The sequence below is a fragment of the Sorex araneus genome, chromosome 1 (genome assembly GCF_027595985.1).
Source record: "Sorex araneus isolate mSorAra2 chromosome 1, mSorAra2.pri, whole genome shotgun sequence".
Classification (NCBI taxonomy): Eukaryota; Metazoa; Chordata; class Mammalia; order Eulipotyphla; family Soricidae; genus Sorex; species Sorex araneus.
Window position 1 is genome coordinate 340,721,442 of NC_073302.1, and position 8,473 is coordinate 340,729,914.

The 8,473-nt window shown below is 35.3% G+C and overlaps 1 non-coding gene across 1 annotated transcript; it reads right to left on the reverse strand.

The window, feature by feature from the left end:
- Positions 1-291: 291 nt before the first annotated feature.
- Positions 292-400, reverse strand: LOC129401346 (U6 spliceosomal RNA). The gene has a single exon (XR_008628276.1). It is a non-coding gene; the product is annotated as a U6 spliceosomal RNA (small nuclear RNA).
- Positions 401-8,473: the final 8,073 nt, after the last annotated feature.

The window sequence follows — 8,473 nt, forward strand, 5'->3', positions numbered from 1 at the left end:
AATTTTATTTTTTCTTGGAGCTTCATAGTGTTCCATTATATGTATATAAATCACAATTTCTTTGTACATACATCTGTTGTTGGGTTTTTGTGTCCTTCCATATCCTGGCTGCTGTACTAAGAGCTGGGTCCAATGAGACCTTTGCTTTTGTGTTTTGAGAAACCTTCATATTATTTTCCATAGATGCAGATGAGGTGCTACATGACATTCCCACCAACAAGGAATTAAGATTACTTTCTTGCTATACTTTCTCAAACATGTATTTCTAGGTTTTTTGACATATGCTTTTCTCACAGTGTGAGACACTTCACGAATTTGCATGTCATCCTTGTGCAGGGGCCATGCTAAGCTTCTCTGTATCGTTCCAATTTTTTAGTATATGTGCTGCCGAAGTAAGCTCTCACAGTTTGAGACACTACCTCATTTTTTATTTTGTGTTTACATTAAGCTGTTATAATGAGAACTTTTTTATATGTTTATTGAAATGGTAATCAGATGTCATATATTAATACCATAAAGTTTAACACTATTTTTATATCCTAAATTATAAAATTAAAAAGTCTTAAAATATAGAAATAAAAAATGGAAACGTGAACAATTTAGAGAGGTAGGTAAAGGGATACACTTTTTAACTGCATCTTAAGACAAAATTAGAGAGAAGTTCTGGAAAAATTTTAAAAAGTAAATTTGTTTATTTTATGCATGTGTCACCCTGCATCCTGGGAATTGAACAACCTAGATCTTCAAACATAAAAAACATATACTCTGCCACAAAATCATATTTCCAGTTCAGAATTCAAAGGTTTTTGTTTCTTTGTTTGCTTGTTTTTGGTCCCAGAGATCAAACCCAGTGCCTCACAAAACAAAAGTTAGATACTCTACTACTGAGCTCCTTTCCAAGTCCCAGAATACGAGAAAAGTTTGAAAACCATGAACTCTGATGCTTCCCCTACCAAAGAAATAGAGTTCAGTGGCCCATACTTGTGTCTCATCTTAACCAGGACCACAAGACGCCATGCTAAATAGCATTTGGTTGAGAGCAATTAAGAAAATACAGAGACAGCTGAAGTTAGGAATGCCTCTTGTGTTTGCCTTTATCAATTTAGACTCTCTATTTTTAGGAGAAAAATTCAAACCTCACTAGAGAAGAGATGGTTCATGGGCTTTCAAACCCTGGCTGCTTCGATCAATTATACTTCTGTGTGGCTGATGAGTCAACCCAGTCTGACTGTCTTTTAAACTAAAGACTATAAACAAACATTAGCTGTTTCGTACTTAGAGTGCATCTGATAAATGCATGTTTAGTTTCATATTTTGTTCACAGAAATAGTGGCTGTTATGTGTATATTTTTGCATCTTAAAACATTGATAAATGAGTATTGAGAAATAAAAAATACTTCAGTCAGCATCTATAATCTATTAAGGCAATTAATCAAACACATGCTTTGTCAACTTCTTCTTGTTCTGTTATGTTTTATGACTCTATTATTATTTCATCAACACAATAAAAGAATTAATCTTCATTGCAGTAGAAATGTTTGGGAGACAGAAATAAAGGGACTTAGCTGCCAGTCTTTATTTTGTGGTTCAAATCAATCATCAGGACAGATTAAATTATTTTTTGCTCTGATGTATTCATTAGGTCTTATTGAAAATAGTTAAATGCATTATAGGATTTCCTACACTATCAGAATACAAATCATAACTTAGAATAAACTTGTTATGACTCAGTTGTTCTTTTATCAGCTGCTTTCTCTAAGAGAATATGAAGCATCCTTAAAATCAACATGAGACTTATAATTGTAATTTTAAGTAAAAATATTAAGTTCTTTGAGATTTTAATGCACAAATTAAAGGGCAGAATAGTTTGAACATTTTGAATAGTAAACACTAAAGGGGAGACAATATTTCTCAGGAGAGTGCGACTGTCTGAGCGACTTTATCTATATCTAGACCTGGTCTTCACAGAGAAGTCGGTACTTTTTCTATTTCCAGTATAATTTAGGAGGGGACTGAGCAGATTTATCATAAATACTCCAGCACTCCTCAATAGATTAGCATGCATTTACTGAGCATCTATTAGGACATCAATGATAAATTAGGTACTCTGGGGCTAGAAAGAATTAGAATATGCAGCATTATTAACAATGTACTTTCATCTAGATGGGAAGAATCTTATGAGAATAAACTGCAAGTTAATTGTTTAAGTCAGTATATGAAAAAGTCCCACAGATTGGTTTGGACAAATGTGTCATTAATCAAATACAGAAGGGGACAAGATGAAATACAGCATGAGCTTGAGGGATCCTGCAAATCTAAGATGCAGATTAAATATGTCGTGCATGTCAAGGAATTAGTAGGAAAGCTGTTGTAGTCAATAAAAAAATGGTAGAAATTTCTATTCATCTTATGCTTTCTTCTCTGATATTATTACACATCACATTGGAAATTCCACCAGGGAAAATATCTGAAAATTTTAATTTCAAGACAAAGAATGCTCTCTCAAATTATCTTTCCAAAATGACTAATATACTCTTACGCGGTTCTGAATCTTCTAGCAGGTTCTGGAGTGACCTGGGACCCATTAATTTACCAATACTGTGTTGCAGTTTTCTCCTTTTTCTCCTCAGAGTAAGCAAACACAGAGCTTATCTTCATGATTATTCCTGTGCAGTTTCGTGCAAAGTTGTTTCAATTCCTCAGTTAGAAAACATGGATCAGAAAGCCCAGCTGACCCCCTCGCTGAGATGTGCTGATCCGTTTCTGCCTCTCCAGTTGGTGCCCTTGCCCCATTTTGCTTGGCACGTGCAATTCCCTTGTGTTGCCAGGAGAGGTTGAGGAGGTGAAGAGAAATTGCCTGTTCTGTTCTAGTTAGTTATTCAGTTCTAAATTATTAATGTCATCCCTGTTCTTCTATCACCTTGACATTGCTGGGTGCCGTGGAGTACTAATAAAGGATAGGTTTTACGAGGTCACTATGAAAGTCTCCAAAACATTTCCAGTGGTCAGCCAAGCAGAAGGCTGGGGAAAAGCAGGGTTAGGAGAAATGAAGGAGTGACAGAAAAGAAAGGGTTTAATCTCATTAGGAATTCTCAATATGTAAAGAAAAAGAAATATAATTGATAATTCTTCACACTGAGTTAAGCCTATGATAAATTATTATCTCTGAGGAACAATCAATAAGAACAAGATTTACATTGAGCTGAAAAGCTCATTATAAAATAAGGATATTTGAGCTTGTTTGTTTTATTTCACTTAAAGTTAACCCTCCACTGAGTAGAGCAATTTGAAAGTAACAGAAAGCTGCAATCATATTTAATGAAGAACTTTTATAAATTATCTCTAGAAGTTTGGGATCTGGCCCTGTGATTCAAAACACAAATGTATATTTGTAATCTAATAGGGACTTCTAAATTAAAAGCAGCAACATCTCGACTCCCTCCAGCCAATAATCCATCTCAAATGGAACCTCTTATGCCACTGAGAAAATCCTGTTAAAGAACTACTGTAGCTCTGTCGTCCCCATTGTTCATTGATTTGCTTGAGCGGGCACCAGTAACGTCTCCATTGTGAGACTTCTTGTTACTGGTTGTTTTGTTTTTTTTTTGCATATTGAATATGCCACAGGTAGCTTGCCAGGCTCTGCCGTGTGGGAGGGATACTCTTGGTAGCTTGCTGGGCTCTCCGAGAGGGATGGAGAAATCGAACCCGGGTTGGTCTCCTGCAAGGCAAACCCCCTACCCGCTGTGCTATAACTTAACACTCCATGCAAATGCACTTAAAGAACTACATATGTTACAATTGGGTCTAGCTATTTATTGTAGGATCTGGGTTCTGATCAGAGACCAAGAGAGAATAGCACAATATAAACGTGGTTGGGACAGCAGAAAGAGGCACTGTATTTACACAGTGCCAACTGAACATTTTTAATGGCCATCTATATAAATGTAGTTATATATATATATATTTTTTTTTGTGAGACTGATTATGTTGCAATTTATTGAAGTGTATGCTTCTTTGAATGTGAAGTTTAAATGGAATAGATAAGCACATTCACAGTACTGGATAATAATAATAATGGATATTCTCTCACCTAAAAAAATTGTCAGTAATAACTATATGTCAATAGACAAGCATCTGAAATTAATCACACGCTGAACATGTATCAGACATTCTGTTACATGCTTTATATACATTATTGCAAAAACTCTTCACGACTTGGTGGTATAGTGAAGTGTCATTATCTTCATTTCAGAATGATAAATCAAAGGCTCAAAAAGACCAATTTACTTTCTACAAGGCCACATACTTTAGAGTAATACAGGACTCATTTTTAATAGGGACACACATTTGTCTCTAAATGAGCATAGAGCATTTCTACATGGCACATGTTAATAAGAAAGCTAGTTAACAGTGAAATTTCACATATATATTTTTAATTAATCACAAAATCTTGAGATATAGCTTACTGCTCTTTGTTATTCACAAGTGTTACAAGCAGAGCTTTTGAAAGTTGAAATAAATCCATACATCAGTTAGCCATAAGACAGGCCCACTGATTCTTGTCTTCAGCAGGCTACCATATATCATAAGACATTAGCTATGTTCACAATCTGTAGCAAGGAAGTGACTAATGGCAAATCAATGATCTACTGCGTGATACTAGAGTCCTGAATAGATAGGCCAATCAATGACATACCAGGTCTCGAACTAGATCTAGGTTCCATTGGGAATTTGACATATGCAGAATGTAGCATCTCTAATCACTATAGGCATTTTAATAAATGGTGCTAAAACAATTGGAAGTCATTTGAAAAGTCAGTTGGAACAATTGGTAGTCATTTGAAAAGAATCTAACTTTACCTCACACCATTCTTACTAAAAAAAAAATCCTTTAAATAAATCATCAAAACAGATACAAAAAGTTAAAACCTTATTTTGTGACTGGGATATAGTTCAGAAGTAGTTCATGTGTCTCACAGGTGTGAGATCCTGGATTCTATTTTAGGGATAGGTGTGGATGGGGAGAGAAAAAAATCATTAAAGACTAAGGTATGGCATGGATATACTCATATGCAATCTCTGTGAAGGATTTTCATATAGAATGCAAAATTTAAAGATATTTAAATGAAATATTTGAAGACATAATATTATTAAAATGGCTGACTTAGGGACTGGAGCAATAGTACACTGGGAACGGCGTTTGCCTTACACGTGGCCACTCAGGGTTCCATCCCCTCCCCAGCATCCCATATGGACCCCTAGCACCACCAGGAGTAATTTCTGAGTGCAGAGTCAGGAGTAGCCACTGAGCATTGACTGGTGTGAACCCAAAAAGCAAAATAAAATGGCTGACATATTAGAACAATGTAAACAAAGTAGACAGGTAACCAGGAAGCTTGGAAAAAGGATTTAGCAAGACAAATCTCGATTAGCACAAATTCATGAAATTAAAGTAAAAAGATTGAAATCTTGGTAGAAAAATGAGAAATTATGTAAAAAAACATTCATAAAAATGACCTTTAAATACAAAAATATGCTTTACTTTTCTCATAATTGCACAAATATATATTAAGGCTACACTTAATGTAAGTTTTATTTTATTATGACAGAAATATGTCTTCAAATCTGACTATATTATTCAGGTGAGGATTTGGAAAATGTACTGTCCCACATTATGGGAACACAAAATAATAACCTTTGCAATTATTTCTTTTGGAGAATTTGGCAACATTATATAACCATATACTCACTTACATCATTTTACCCAGTAACTGCACTTCTGGGAATTGACCCTTAAGATCCAACTTGGACAACATAAAAATACATTTAGAGAATTTTAGTCAGTGTGGCAAAACATTTGTATTTCCAAATTGAAACAACTGAATTGCCCACATGTAGAATATATCAGCATAATGAAATATGGTGCATACTTTAAAATCATGAGTACAATGCATATGATCACTTGTAGAGAGATTTCCAGGACATATTACGTGATGAAAAGATCAAAATGTGGAGATACAAGGTTGCTATAATATTTTAAATTTAAAACAATTTATTATATTAATAGGTGGAAGAAGAAAAATCATAAGATCACATCAATAAACTTGGAAAAATATTTGACAAAATTCAAAAGCCTTTCGTAAAGAAAAAAAAGAGTTCTCAAAAGTATGAATTGTCGCGCGCCGCTTCGTCCAGCGAAGAAACACGCAACTCGGAGATCCTTTTGGCTGCGATTTATTCAGGAACTTTCTCATGCGTTAGAGAAAAAATCAGGAACGGGGACGTGGAGTAAGGAGGAAAAGGGGACGCATGAGGGAGAACCGACCAGCCAGGTGACTTCCCCCCTTATATACTTCTCCCTGCCTGTTTGCCCTCAAGTGTCTGCAGCTGATAAACCAGCCATAACTTGTGAGCATGACAAGACATCCTGATTCCCCATCAGGTGTTGTTCACGAAGCACGGTGCAACCAACAAGAAACAGGTGTTCACGAAGCACGGTTCCATGGAGGCTCTCCACAATGAATAGAAGGTAACCTCAATACTTGAAAAACAGTGTCTTTGAAGATACTATTATAAACATTTACTTCGTTAAAGTCTAAATGTGTTTCTTCTAAAATTTATAACAAGGTAAAGATGATCAATCTTATTCAACATAATGCAGAATGTTCTAGTCTATGTAAATAAGGCAAGTGTAGGCATAAATGTATAAATAGAAAAGAACAAAATAGAATGGTTACTGTTTGCAGAATATAAATCCCAAGAAACCTATAAAATATATCAAAAACCTCTTTAGAGATAACAAGTGAATTCTGCAAGACCATAGAGTAAATATGTGCAATATGCATATAAAAATTAACCTGGTGTCTATATTCTACTAATGGAAGTATGAGCAATGAAGTATAAAACACAGTATCTTTTGTAAGTGGAAAAAACAAGCAAGGAGGATTGAATTTTTCAAAATAAGGTCATAACTTATATACTGAATATGATAAAATGCAAATGATCAAAAATCTAAATTTATTCACTTAGATTTTTAGATTGGTAGATGCAACTTAGTAAATATGCCAATTTCTCTGAGAGTAGATACAGATCCCCCATAACTACTGTCAAAACACCACCAGAAAGATAGTAGATATAAACAATTAATATAAACGATACATATAAAGTGAAACAGATGAATAAATATAAATAAGTGCACTTTTGGAGAAAGAACAAAGAAAGCGGACTCGATCTCTCGTGTGCCCAGACGCAGTACTCAGGGCTGTGGTTGCTGCTGAAGGGACAGCTCCGCGGAGCTATCGTCTGCTTTCCTGTTGTGTTTTGGGGACTCTTTGCCAGACATTACCCTAGACAAAACTACCTAACAAAGATGCGAAAGTAATTCAATGGAGAAAAATAACCTGTACAACAAATGAAGCTAAAATAAATGGGCATTACTGGGGGGTGGGGGAGGGGTCAGGAAACAAGAATTAAAGAAACTAAATTTTACACTTTCTATATAAGCTGTTACTGAGAGTATCCCGCAGGCACGGAAGAGCCTGGTAAATTCCCCGGGGCGTATTCCACATGCCAAATACAATAATAATAACAGGTCTCATTCCCCTGACCCTGAAAAGAGCCTCCAGCAGTTGGGAAAACTGAATAAGAAGAGGCTGCTAAAATATCAGGATTGGGATGAATGGAGACATTACTGGAGCCCGCTCTAGTAAACCGATAAACAATGGGATGACAAAGATACAGTGATATAAGTTGTAGTTGTGGATAAAAAGCAAAGCACCATAACATTTGGGGATAAATACAAGAAAATCTTCAAAATTTGGAATCATTCCAAAATTTTTATATTTGATTACAAAAAGCATAATCCATAGAGGAAAATAATGGTAAATCAGACTTTACAAAAATCACAAGCTTAAGCTCTATAAAAGACCACGTTAATCTGAAAATACAAAGGACAGTCTGGGATGACACATTTGTAACATCATATAAGCAACAATGGACTGGCATATAGAAATGCAAAGAATTCTCAAAAAGCAACAGAAAACAAGGCACTCTGCTGGAAAATGGGCTAAAATCTTACGCAGACAATTACCAAGGAAGATGTATTTACAGAAAAAAGTGTAGCAAAGGATGTCTCTTGAACCAGCAATATAGTACACAAATCAAGGCACTTGCCTGGTATGTGGCTGTAGCTGGGACCCTGGTTCAAATTCACACTCTGCACAGGCTTCCTTGAGCACTGAGGTGGAAGTGAGCCCAAAGCACAGAGCCTGGGTCACACCTGAGACCCTAGTGTGCTCTTTTATTTTTCTCACAAAGATAATGTTACATAGTGTTTTTATGACTTAAAATAAAATTAAAACTATAACAAAATATTACTGCTTATCTATCACAACGATTTTTAAATTACAGTATAAAAATACTGGCAAATATGCAGACAGAAGAATCGATCATGTTGAGTGACTCACAATAT